Genomic DNA, 14,279 nt, shown 5'->3' with positions numbered 1-14,279 from the left:
AGCCTGGGCAGAGGGGAACTGCCAAGGTTCCACACATGGGAACTTTCCCAGCAAGGGCATGGACTCAGAATAGAGGTACTGACCCACCAGGAACAAATGCTGCAGAGCATTTTAGGACTAGAAGTGAATACAGCTGTAACTTCCCATAAAACAAAGCAGGGAAATTCACTTTCCTGAATTAGAAAGTGAATGGCATCTATGTGTGTGTGTGTGTACATGGTTCCTATCTTTGTGAACTGCTCAGAGGAATTGCTGACAGCCAGAAATTGATCCTATGTTCTGCTGTTAGGTCTCCAGCAACTCAGGAGGTCCAAATGCAAGAGACCTTAATTCAGTAGTAGCTTGAGCCTGAGGAAGCTGTCACTGACACATCTGGAGTCAATGCACTGGGAGGTGGACAGTGTAATATTTTATTTTGCTATCCCCAGAGAAAAATTTGGAACCAAGTCCTTATGCATTTTCTTATTCTGCTGGAGAGGACTGATTTCCAGGCTGCATTCCCCACAACATGTATCCCAACATGACTCTGCTTTGCCTACCTTCATGACGTACCTTAAGTACTCATTACAATTTCTGAGTGTTTTGGACATTTATTTTACATGTGCTGATGGTAATCTGGGGACAGTTTGTAAACCAAAGGGCACTTTCTGTTTGTATTTAAAATATTTACAAAAAGCAATTATTTTAGTCCATTAAAGATGTCACCTTGGGCAATTTATTCCATTCAGCCACGTAACAGGGGAATTCCCTCCAACAGAGAATTGAGCAGGGCAGGAGTAAGGAATGTTTTACTGTTCAAGGCTAGAAATTTCTTCAAACCAAGGAAGAAAACAGTACACATTCTGGCTTGCGTTAACTCGCACTATTATTTCTTTTATATACCTTTTTCAAATGCAATTTTGTACTTGACACAAATTGTCCCTTAAGCAGTTTTGTCAGCAGGTTCCTATGATGCTTCCATTGTCACCCTTTGTTAAGTATTTTCCTTGCAATTTCTGCCAGGGAAACAGGTTTGTACATTCGTGTTGGCAGGACTCCTGACTAAAAACCATAACTATATTGCCCAGATTAAATCCCTGATCCAAAAAGCACTACCTTCCAAATAGTTCCTGCAGCTGGAAGGCAGCAAGATGCCCTGTCCTTGTTGCCTGGGCTGCAGATTGTCTGACCCAATTTCTTCATTCTTGTTAATGCTCTGCAAATCCTCCTTGACACCTGAAGGAGCCCTTTCACTTGCCACTCAAGCAAACTATAATCTTATGGTGTCCCTATAAGCTCTGTCAGGCTTCTGCTTTTTTCACTTGCCCAAACACCTCCAGACTAATATTAAAACACATGCAAAATGCACGTGGATAACACACACACAGCTTGCCAAATTTAGATGTGCTCGCAGGTTAAATCCTGCGGGTATGCATATAATGTTGTTTGCCTGATTAATGGCACCCAAGTCCAGACATTTCCTACTGAATGCTGACAAAATTACAGGTCAAACTTGTGGTCTCGGTGACAACACCCAACAGCTCAGCTGGAATGGTTGTGCTGAGGTTTAAATTAAGCCTAGCACAAAACAGTCTGGGAACTTTTGAAAATACCACAGCTCAGCAAGCCTTTTGCACACGTGAAGTTAGAAAGCCACAATTGTAGCTTCCCCTTGCAACTAATCGTAAAAGCCAAAACTATATCTTGTACCTGAAACCTGAGGGTAATTTATCCTTAGGAAAAAAGCAAAAATAGGAGAGAACCCATGCAAAGGGCTCCTACAGAGCGGTGGGGTCAGCTTCCCCTCCCTCCCAGAAGGCGGACTGAAGCAGCACATTACATCAGCGCTCCTCTTTAGCCAAACCCAGCGCTCCTCTTTGGCCAAACCCAGCTCCACCTTCCTGCCCTGGCAGGGGAGAAGGCAGCACAGCCTGGAATGCGAGCCTGCCGTCTGGGCAGCCCTGATGCTCTTCAAACAGGTGACAGCATCATAAGAAAGCCCTGCTACGAATGCGTAACCCAATAACAGTGTCAAAGGCTTTAAACTGGTCAGGTTGAGCTCGTGTGAGCGCTGCTGTGTCTCTTTAATAGGGCGGCCAAGGTGGCTGATGAAGCAAACAACCTTTAAACACAGCTGGTAAATGCTCCTCGTCAATAGCGCAGCTCTCAGTGCTGACAGCACAGGGGCTAATTGCCCCTTCTCCCCTTCCTCCTCGTTGTGGGTAATTGACATTAAGCATTTAGACACGTCAACCAACAGCAAATAAGCCAGTTCAAAAATTTGCTGATAAAATTCAACTTGCCTACATTACATTATCAACATTTTTTTCTCCCAGCAACGATCATGTCTCTTTCCATTCCCATTCCTTTCCTACTTGTGAGACCACATTGTCATTCACAAGAGATTCCCGAGAAGCATTGGCACAGATTTTTGGGCACCCTACTCGACAAATGCTCTTTCTCGAAGTTCAGAGTGGCCAAGTTGCATGAGCCTGGTTTACACATCTCAAAAATCCTCAGAGAACAAGAGAACCTGTCATTCCTCTCTCCAGCAAAAATATTGGCCTCTCTAGCTATTTAGGGATGCAGATTCATGGTTTGCTAGCTTTCTTAAATACCTGTCCCCCCCGGATAGTTTATTAATCTTCTTTCAGCTAATTATTTAAAAAGCTGAAAATTGTTTCTTCTCTCTGTCCATCCTTCTCTTCCCACTTTCTCTAGATTGCATGCACAGAGACCACAAAGCATAAAGATAGTTGAGTATCAGATTTGCATACCAAAGCACTCGTATCTTGAGGATATTTCTACTAACTCAAAAGCAAACCCCTCTTTCACTAAGCAAACAAGGATTACTTAACAAAAATGTTCACAGGCGTACAAGTTACTGGAATAAAGGATCTTATCCCCACCTGGCATGGAAAGTGTTGACAATGACAAAGACAATAAATGCATAAGCCTTCAAAAGTGTACTTTTAAGCACATCTTTACTTCTGACAACACTACTCCCAGCTTTTTAACGCTGGAGTGATTCCTTCATCTATTTGCCAAGAAAATATGGCTGTTTTCTGGATGTTTCACATACAGACACGTGCCAGTTTTATCACCAATGAATAAATCAGGTAAGACAAATGGAGTAGCTCAACATAATCTTGCCTTCTTGGCGACAAAGGTGGTGTTTGAGTCTTCATTTATATTTGTGACGCCTCGGCTGTCACCAGGACACACACATTCATTCGTGGATGTGCCCACACACAACAGGCACAGCCACACGCGTTCAGCTGCAGGTTGTTAAGCTGCTTTTAGCACCTGAGACATACAAGTGCTATTAGCAGGTTGTTCACGCCAAGCCCTTTCCCCCAACACAGCCATTACCCCGTTATCTCACCGGCATTATCTCCGCATTAAATTACAGCGGTTGCCCTCTGCAGTGTCTCCAGCTCACTGCTGCGGATTCCGGGCACTCGGCATTTCTGGAGTCTGCACGGGATGGAATTTCACTCTGTGACTATTCATGTTTATGTATTTTACAAAGACGACTTCCATTATTATCTCATTTTTCTATTTTAAAGACAGCACTGCAGCCAGCAACCAGTGATTTTGGGAGCTCGTTTGGGCCGTATTGCAAAGGTATCCAAAGGTGTTTCAGACACCTCTGCTTTGCAGGGCTGGACAGGGCACACCCAAGCAGGTGAGCTCCTACTTCACAGAGCCCATACTGAAGCGTCTTCACGTCTGTGCCCATGTTCAGTACTATAAAAGGAAGGAAGACACTGATTTTTAGCAGAGTTGAGTCAATTTTTAACTAGCCAATGTAGTGCTCCTTATTGCTAGGATATTCTGCATCAATGAGGTTGAAATTTTGCATAGAAAAGAGAGCTAGTTCCCAATGGAGAGTTTTTACGACCTGGATGTAACTTCTAGGTCCCTGTATTTCTTTGGGAAGCCATTTAACAACATTTTAACAGGTGAAAGAGAAAGATCTCCAGCACACAATTCAATTTTATTTAGTCACAGAAGCTAAAGAGGTTCTCTCTTTGACACTAAAACCCTTAACTTCAAGTAGCCTTGTGCGAAAGTCAGCGTAGAGATTTGCAGATATTAATATTATCCCATCCCAATGGCAAGCCAGCTTTTTCAGCAGCTGTGAGGAGCCCTATAGAGAATGTACACATTTAAGAAATATGGCAGACTCCATAATTTAAAAAAAAAATTACATATAAACATGTCTGATCAGCCCCCTGCAAGGAGGATATAATTGATATTAAAAGTGGTAACGCTGTAGGCTCAGATGGATTCTGATTACACATTATCAAATATTTAAAACAAAAGACTGTAGGCTCTTGTGCAACAGTAATGCGGGGGGGGGGGGGGGGGGAAATGACAGTCTTTCCTTTTAAGTTTATACACAAGCATCTATTTGGGTGAGATATTACTTACTGTACTAAAAATATGCATCTGAGCAGTTGTAGATATTACAACGGGATTAAAAGAAAAAATTCTGAGAAATTCAGGCTCCATTAGGGTCACAGCATTCATTGCAGTGGCAGGGGTCATGTTACATCTGGGGTCAATGAACACAAAAGAACCCCCTGGACACGCTCAGGAAAGATGATAAAAAAGTCCCACCATTTAGGGTGGGACCTCAGAGACAAAATTGAAATACATTTAAGTAGCAAGACACTAAACAAGCTGCAGGAGCTGGCATATCATAGACACAATTCATGGGATGTGTTACCAAGGAGATAATGTTAATAGGGAAGAAACAAGAGAGTAGGAGTGGAATTAAGTAACTATTCTTTCTGCCTGCCGAGTCAGTTGTGTTCGTGTATATGGAAGGATAAATAATCTATTTTTAAAAAGCAGTCAAAAGCATAGCTCTATTTTAAATATAGTTACTGCAAAGCTAGAGCTTTAGCTCAGTGTAAGGGTTTGTCAAAGAAAACAGCTCAGGCAGGAGGGTTGTTTTGTTTGTTCCGCCCCTCCCCAAACACCTATTTGTGAGAAGACATCTACAAACATTAACAAAAAGCAATTTTTGGTAAAAATAATGGGTGCCTGGAGCTCCCAGCACTTCCTCCTGTCCCCAGAGTGACAGCTATAGTATTAGTGTGCTCAGCCTCTAAACAATCAGCTTTAGGTGTGCTCCCAGCATATGAAAGCCCTCATACTGCAGCAACGAAATACTGAAAATTCTCAGTCCTCATAACCAATTATTAAATTACTGTATTCATGGAAAGACCGACAAAACAAAATGCCCTTTTGAAATGGAGATATTTCAGCTTCAGATGGATACACAGTGCTTTTTTTTGTACAGAAATTGACAGGAGCTATCTAGATTTAAGGAAAATTTCTCATCCAATAGGTGGTGCTAGCAAGTTCTCCGGTTATCTAAATAGCTGATATAAGTATTTAAAAAAAAAAAAAAAAAAAAAAAAAAAAAAAAGGACAGGAAAAAAAACCCAAAATAAAACCCACTAAGAAGACCCAAACCCAATATTCTGCAATAGCAGGCTTCTAAAGTACACTTATCTTTACTATCTTAGGATTGTTATTTCCCTCTGAAATGATCAAGTTTCTTTTATTTAGAAATTTCTCCAATGTTCTCATCAAAACTGCATCTGATAACACCAGCTCTTGTGTGGCTGCACAATACCAGTGACCAGCTATTGTACTTTCAAATTTCTGCTCTATTTCATATGCCCATCATTCCTTAAAGTGAAAGGGGATTTAATACTCCTACAAAATTTCATAGTGATATTATATTCTCTCTTTCAAGGCACCAGATTTTTTCTAATCTTCCAATTGTAATATATTATTGAACACAGGAACTGGCTTCTTGAGGAATTCATAAAACATGAGAACTAGGTCCAAATCACCTATTTTCAGATGTCTTCTCGTTATGTTCATCTTCCCCTCAAGAGATGAAAGGTTCACGTTTATTCAGGCACAAGGCCAAGCCAAAGGTACATCTTCATGTGAGCTCTGTACCACAAGTGGGAAAACTAACTCTGGTTTTCATGAAATGAGAAAGAGACAATAGAAGATCAAAGTAGAGCCAGTTTGTGGCAAAATAGTCCATGAATGATTGGATTAAACACCAAGCCATCCCAGACCTTGGTGGCAGAAAGAAAAAAAAAACCATTGATGATGTCAAAATACCTGTGTTTCAGAACAGAATATTTCAGCTTGTCATTAAATTTCAAAAAAAAGCACTTAATCTAACAAAATCTTAAGTCCACAGTACATACAATGCAATATTTTAGATTTTAAAAATTTTGCAGGTCCCAAAACATATTTTTGCTTTTTCATCTAGTCATTATTTACCATACACAAAACAGCATTCTTCATATTTTTGCCCACTTTTATCATGTTTTCAACATTAGTTGGACACCGAGTACAACTTCACAGAAATCACTGAACTTCTTTGTCTGTGTGACTAAACTATAGCCTTCAGATGCTACATTTATACATTAAATTGCCATTTCTCCCATTTCTTTCATCATGAAATGGGGAAAATTCCTGAATTTTCTTGTGTACCAAGTAACAAATGGCACTAACACAACAGCAAGCACAATGCACATCTCACAAAGTACTTTGATAATTTCCCAAATGTCATTTATAGTGCTGGTTATTTATGATAATATTTCTTACGGTAATAGTAAATGCCTTGGGCATATTTTTATTGCTTAAGACTTTGCTTTTGAAAGACCTCACTGCGGCACTCTGCTGTTGAATTTTTGCTAAGTGGCAGGGAAACCACCATTTTTCTGTTGGGCAAATAAGCAAAAAGCATATTGCTGAGGTTCCTTATATCTTTTAAGAGCACTCTGCCTTCCCACACTGCTTTAGATCCAACTGCTTCCGAGTATCTTCGAATCACTGGCATCATAACACCTCCCAAGAAGCAGGGAAGAGATAAAGAAAAAAAGAGTAATTAAAAAAAATAAGAAGAAAAATCTGTATTTTAGCCATGGCTGAAGCCTTCCCCACTTCAATTCAGGGAGAAGAGAACATTTGTAGCAGAATAAAAGACAACATGTGCAGCTTATCCTATCCAGTCAAAAGAGTGATTTAGCAGAGAGGAATGCATTTCCTGGAGTTGGAGAGGTTGACACCCCAAACCTTCCAAAGAAGCACAACTCATGACTGTCAGTAGGTTGAATGCTGTAGGTTTCAAGCCACTGTTCATGAGGCTTAGTGCCAATGTTTAAGCACTTTCTGGGGTCCAAAGGGGGGAGTCTGCTCACTTAGCTCCTCATCCCTGAGCACTTCCCATGCACCTCAGCTCCACCAAAAACCAGCCACAGCTCTCCTGCGGGTTTATCCTTCACCCTGATCTGCCTCACCACAGAGCAGCACAAGAGGTGTGGCAGAAATATATAATTAAAGGCAAGAAAAATGAAAGTGCACCTCTTTGGCAAGGTCCACAAACGATAACTGAACCACAGTTTTCCTTCTGTTTGCCCATTACCTTCAAAGAAGACAAAAGCCCTGCAATATTCAGCCCCTATTCCATAACCCCAATATCCTGAATATTATTTCTGGTTCAGCACAGCTTCAAGATTGCAGCACACTCTGATGTTGCTGCACTGTGCTAGAAAAACACCTGTCTGTCTCTGCTGCACTCCCCAGCTGTTGAGCACCTACATCTTGTTCACTTCTGGGAGACAGGAACAAGTCTCCAACACCTTGGGGAGCAGAGCAAAGGAGCTGCCTTCCTTACAGCCACGAATAGTTCACACAAGGACTGGAGTTCATACAAGAACCTGACTTAGCTTGCAAACACAGGAAGTGAGACCCAACACTATTATGCAATCAAGGTATACGTTGGTGAAAATGCTGCAGTTACCAAGTTGAAACAGCTTCAGTACCTTAAGTGCTCCCAGTTTTCGGGTGGTTTTTTTTTTTATTGAAAAGTATAATCCACTCCTAACTTGTCACAAGTAGGAAATCAATGGATGCAAGAAATGCCAAGGCAAGTTCAACACATACTGCTGCCTGTTTGCTCCATACTTCATTATTTGCAGAGCTGTAATGGCTCTACCTTTCTTATGCCAACTGGGCTGACACCTTTAAGGTGCTCTTCATAACCTGAAGCTGTTTGAGCAGCACTTCCAGACCAAAGCCCTGAAAACAGGCTGGTGTTTGTACTGCTGAAGAAAAAAGGTCCAACATTTATAGTGCCAGTCAGAAATCAAGGACACCAAAGACATTTGTCTACTACACCAGAGCCTTCCTGTTCACCTCAGCTCATTTGCTTTCCCTTCTGTCTGTCAAATGAACAGTAGAATCATCCACGCCCGAGAATATTCTTTACACAAAACATCATAAGTTGTCATCAAAATAAAACAGGCATTTTCCTCTTTTATTTCTGAGTTATTGGCATCAAGAGTATTCCAGAGCCCATTCCTCTTGAGATTATCAATATTATTCTTCCTCAGGTAAGGATAAAATACATCAAAATGTTTAGAATTCTGAATACCAGTCTTAACATGGGACCTGTGAATGACCCTGATCTTGAAAAAGCGAGACAGAAAGAATGTGCCCACAGTTACTAATGGGTTAATTAAATTCAGAAATGGTGTCTAATTCCTCCTTTATAAAGCAGTTTTCATAGTATTTTGCATAGAGCTCAATTAGCATACTTAAAATAATTGGTAATGGACTCAACTTGCACTTTCACACCACAATTAAAATGCATCTACAGCTAGAGACACCTGCATCACATTACCTTGGATCTAGACAGATTCAGTCACCTCAGTGACTTAGCAAGAAACATTAGGTAGCCATGATCTCAAGTGGCCTAAAATCCCTGATTTCTACAACAAATCACAAAACTTACAGGCTGAAAAGTCTTCTTTAAACCAGCAGAGACCCACATAATGATGGTCTTGCAGCTAGGCCACTGTGTAGCCCCCCCCTTGCCCTCTGCACTCCTAACACACAAACTGTGCTTGTCTCACAGCCTCTTTATTGCTCAGGAAGCTTCTGTCTGCCAGGCACAACTCCATCCATTGTGGTGTTGCTCCACAGGGCAGACACATTTAGTACGTAATTATTCAAAGGCACCGAATTTTAACAAACCATATTTTTCAAACCAGTCCACTCTGTTAGATGGAAACCCTTTTAGCTTGACTGGCAGGTTGACAATTTGGCATCCCATCATTTTAACAAGCTACATAGCTTTTGAACAGAGTTTAATTAAAATTGGCTATACTACATACACTGCCCTGCAGTTTATAGTACAATTTTCAGGTCAGATGTACCTATTAGTGCTACCTTTTGACAGTCACAGCTCTCCCAACTAAGCACACTAAACATTACTCAACACAGGCTGCAAGAGCCACTAGATAGCAGCAAATCGAGCTGTGTGCTCATCAGTATGTACAGTGCCCTCTCCCCCACCCCTTCACTGCATTCACAAGCAGCTGTGCTCTTAGCATTCACTGTGCAGCCTATGCAGAGGAACACTTGGAAAGGGAACATAACACAAAAACCCATAAACCAGCCACACGCTAGAAGCACACGTGTGCTATAACAATTGCCAGCAGGCCAAGGATCAGCAATCTCAACAAGAAAGGCAAGCAGCAGCAAACACCCCAGCTCAGGGATTGCCAGCCAGGGGCTGTACTCACATGGGTGCTCGAGCAGAGGGGTCAGGGAGAGCTGGGAGCTGCTCCTCAGCAGGTGCCTGTCTGAAGGGAAGCAAGCTCAGCTTTGCAGAGAAAAGCAAGAGAGCCAGTCTTTATGCCCCACAGTGCCCCAGTGGGGAGGGACTCCTTCACACCCTTAATGAGGGTCATGAAGGACACCTGGGCAGCCCTCTGATTTTCAGCACAACAGTCTGGGTTCCCTGTCCTGCACAGGAGCACCTTGTTAGAGGTGATTTGCTCTAAGGAGAGCAACCTGTGCTGGCCAAATCAACGCCTGTGCTCTTTTCAGCTTAGCAGTGAGTCAGGTTTTGGAGGTAACACAGCCCTCTCAAGGTCGCTCCAGTGATCTTCTGTGATTCCTAGAACCAGAGAACTGAAGACAGAGCTTTCTTCGCCCTGGTTTTCATTTCTTTTGCTCCTTTGCATACTGTGCCACAGAAGGCAGCAAGTGGACTTGCACTTTCATATTTTACTGGACATCAAAGCTGGTGATGCGCTTGAAGAAACCTAGTGAAACAAAGATAAGCTCAAAGGCTTTAGTAACAGGCATTTCTTAGCACATGTGGATGCAAGAAAAAGTATACATAGAGGAGAGAGTACAGAGCTGGGCAGAAATTTACTATAGCTTTGACAGCAAAGACAGAACAAGAGGAAAGGGGGAATTTCACTGCCTCCCATAAGAGGTCTTGAAAAGATTAGATCAAAGGAACAAAGCTGGTACGGTGATATTGCACAGCTCCTGTTAACCTTCTCTGGGCCAGCTGGGGTCAGGTCTGTCCCTGCAATCTCTCAAGCAGTGTTTTGTTCCTCTTTGTGACAAGCACTGAGGAGACATGAAACACTCAGGTCTTAACTCCCCATGGTGGAGAGGCTCCACAAAGCTTCAGTAAAGTCAATACCGGTTTGAAATAGCCAGCAATGTGGCAGGAAAACCCAAAGGTGCACTACTCCACTCCACTGGAGGGAGGAAGCAAGCTGCCAGGAAAGATCAATGAGGAATGAATTGTTTCCTGTTGGGGATGTTTACATTTTAAGCACTCTGACCATAATGGAAGAGACTGAAATTAAGACTGACATACACTTTGGAAAGCAGCAATTCCTCACACCACCGACTCACCCTGAGCCTCTGTGTTGACGACCACATAAAACTGAAAATTTTCAGCTCAGAAACAGAGTTTTTGCAGCCCTAGGGTGTTCAGAGTTGGGCTTTGAACTTGAAGCAGCTCTTTAGAATACATCTTGGGAAAAGATGGTACACTGTTATGTGGAATGACTGACATAAAAAGCATAAGGAAGGCTTTCTAGCAGTTCCATCTTCCACAAAAAGAACTGTGTGTGCTCATGCAGGTGCGTTTGCTGTATTCAGGCGGGTGTAAAAATGCACAGTGACTGTGGGTATATGCAAGCAGACAAGAAATAAATAAGAAAAAAAAAAGTTATTACTGGAGAAAACAATTTACAGATGTTTGTCCAGAACATATACAATTACTAAAGAACAAAACATAATACTAATGAAAAAATGAGAAGCGAGTAGCAATGCTAAAAGTGCTAGACATGGAGGAATCATGAGAGAAATCAAACAAGGAGCAACAGCTCTCCTCCGTATCCTATCGCATCTCCAAGGTCTTTTACCCTCCCAGATAAGAAAAAGAATGCTCACTGCCATTACAGAGACCACAGACTCATCAGTGCCTGCAATATAATTAGAGCTAAATTTCAGGTTATGTGTCAACAGCAGTCAGGCCACAAAGTGCAGATGCTCACTACTGAAACTATGGGAAGAAGCAACTGGTAAGATTGCAGTATGTCACATTCCTACCCCCAGGAATCCACCCTCAGCCTTCAGGAGAGCGAAACAACATCTAAGCTGAAATAAATCAGTAAGTTGAGGATACAAATACATTCCTTCATGAACTCAAATCCTGAATTCCAAATGACTGATCAGGGAAGAAGACACACATGCTGGGTAAGGCTTTTTTGATATTCTGACAGCAAAAGTCCATCTGAGTCAGTCAACTAAAAATACAGCTTAAAAAATGGAAGAGGTGTGACTTACTGACAAGTCTTCTCACCCACTCTTTTATAGACTCAGAACATGATAGATGGAAAATGGAAAAACATTTGGGTAAATTGTAATTAGAACTCTGCACACAAATTAGTAATGGAACAGTGAGGGCGCTCCTGCAATGCAACAGCTCAGGTCCCAGCTAGGAAACACAGGACGGGGAGAGGATGGGCCGCAGGGGGAGACTTGCTGGATTCTCCTTCACCTCCAGTGCCAGTTGTCCTGCTACAGAGCTGGTCTGAGCAGAAAACCTATTAAGGATGCCAGGAAAATAAGGGTGAAGCCTGAAGGATGAGTTCTACTCGGATTGTCACGCAATTATTTTTCCTTTCCCTTCTTCTTTTTTATTTTGACAGATTTTAAGGTGAGTTTTTCAAAGCCACCCATTCTGGGACTCCAGAGCTTTTAGACAACTTGAAAAATCTCCCTCTTGGTCTCTGCTTTGCCTGCATTAGCAGGCATTTCAATTGTCTCTCTCAGGAGGAGGGCTATTAACTCAACTTCTGCTCAAAGTAACTAAAAAGCTGGCATCCACTCTCAGGTGCTCCTGCTCAGTTTGGAAATTTGGAGAGCTGTAATACCAAAGAGGACATTGTTTCTAAACTATTTTGAAAGATGGTGTTCTCACTCTAAATACCTAAATTAAATCTGATCTTTGCATAACATATACAAGCACCAAAAGAATTTCTTGTCTGTGGATTGAAGAGGTTCTTTGTTCATTTGTTCTGCTTTTCTTAAGTTTTTATGGAAGCAGAAAAATTTATTCTTTTCCAAATAACCTGTTTGGAAAAGAACATAGTCCTGGGCCCCTAATTCTAGTTTTGCAAATAAATCTAGTTCACTGAGGGTGGAATCAGGTCACCATGATAGTGAAAACTGTTCAACAAGAGCTCATGCAAGAGAACTGGAAAATTAGAATTCTATGCACAGAATCACATTGCACTAGAGCTGCATTAAAACAAGTGCACAGGACATACGTTGTGCTAGCAGGGATCAGGATAACTAACACAGACAGCACAAATTTAAAGCAGTAGTGAGATGCACACAAGACCAAAGGAAAGAAGGAAATTTGACAAATATATAACCAACTCAGGAATACTGTAGTGTGCAAAAGTCATTTGCAATGGTTCACCTGCTTTAGAGAGGGAGCCATCCTGCTTGCAGCCTGTGGTGTTTTAAGGTGAAGGCTATGCCTACCCGTACTGGGGCTGGCTGCTGTTGGGATCAGCTGGAAGCTGTCACACATTCCCCTCAATTCTGTCTCCTTGTGTCCACATCAGGCTGCTGACTAATCCCATCTGTCCTTGCAGCAGGTGAGCCTGGCCTTTTTAAAGAGGACCCCAGCACATCTTTTATGAGTAACACAGTGGTGGTATAGCATGGCAGCCACTGGCAGAAAACACAGAGTCACTCGAGACGTGAGCTTCACTTGAGTCAGGAGCAGTGAGCTGTCCCCAGCTGCTGGTGCACACAGCAGGAAAATGCATCGTGGCAAGCTCAACCTTTCCCCCCTTCAATATCAAGTGGGTTCAACCCCAAGCAAATCTGGAATGCATTTCCAGTGTTTGGTCAGCATTTTTCATTCCGAGCCAGAACTAATAAACAGCTCTTAAAATGCAGAGGAAAATGTATTCTCAGGGAATTACAGAATCACAGAATCATTTAGGTTGGAAAAGACCTTTAAGATCGAGTCCAATCTTCAATCACCACCTTGTCAACAAGGCCTTGGCACCGAGTGCCACATCCAGCTGTTTCTTGGACACCTCCAGGGATGGTGGCCACCCCGCCTCCCTGGGAAGCCCGCTCCAAGGTTTACCAAGCCTTTCCCATGAAGTTATCCCTCCTGATGTCCAGCCTGAACCTCTCCTGGTGTAGCTTGAGGCAGTGGCCTCCTGTCCTGTTGCTGTCGCCTGGGAGAAGAGCCCGACCCCCACCTGGCTCCAGCCTCAGGGAGTTATAGAGATCAAATTAGGAGCTTCCATCAGCTTTCTTTTTGTTGCCTACTGGAAAGCTTCAGAGCTGTCCCAGCAACACAGTTAAAGACTCGAACAAATGGGAGAACTTAATTAATACACGACAAAAGTAATATTGGCAAATATCTGAGGAAAGAGTAGAGTCCCAAGAGTAGCTAGTCAGTGAACCAACCACAAAAATCAATACACTAACAGCAATTGTGTGCTCCAGAAATTGCAGACTACCTGCCAAGGCATGGTGGGCAGAGGAATTTGAATTATATTTGTAGTCTTCTAATAAGTATTGCATTCCATGTTGCAAGATTTCATACCAGTAAATGCAATTCCTCTCTCATTTATGTTTCCATACCTGTCCACTCAGAATGACAAACAAGAACCATCTCTCCAGCACTGTTGTACTTAAAACATGCTGAAGGTTAAGGCTCTAATAATTAAATATTTCCAGCAATTGTTTGAAGATGTTAAAAAATGTTTGGAATTGCTGCACTAATTATGTTTGACACCATCCATTGAAAAGAAAACTCTCTAAGTTTAATATGATATTAATATCTCTTGCAACCTGAGATATTGCTTCTTAGATGTGTTTGTGGTGTTCCATGTCAAATTCCA

The 14,279-nt window shown here is 42.1% G+C and overlaps 1 protein-coding gene across 27 annotated transcripts in view; it reads right to left on the bottom strand.

Moving 5' to 3' along the window:
• Nucleotides 1-14,279, bottom strand: part of CACNA1C (calcium voltage-gated channel subunit alpha1 C) — a 465,784-nt gene that overhangs the window by 293,529 nt on the left and 157,976 nt on the right. The window lies entirely within an intron of this gene.

This window comes from Corvus hawaiiensis, chromosome 4, assembly GCF_020740725.1.
Source record: "Corvus hawaiiensis isolate bCorHaw1 chromosome 4, bCorHaw1.pri.cur, whole genome shotgun sequence".
NCBI lineage: Eukaryota > Metazoa > Chordata > Aves > Passeriformes > Corvidae > Corvus > Corvus hawaiiensis.
The sequence above is the reverse complement of the archived record's forward strand: the minus strand, read 5'-3'. Positions and strand labels throughout refer to the sequence as shown.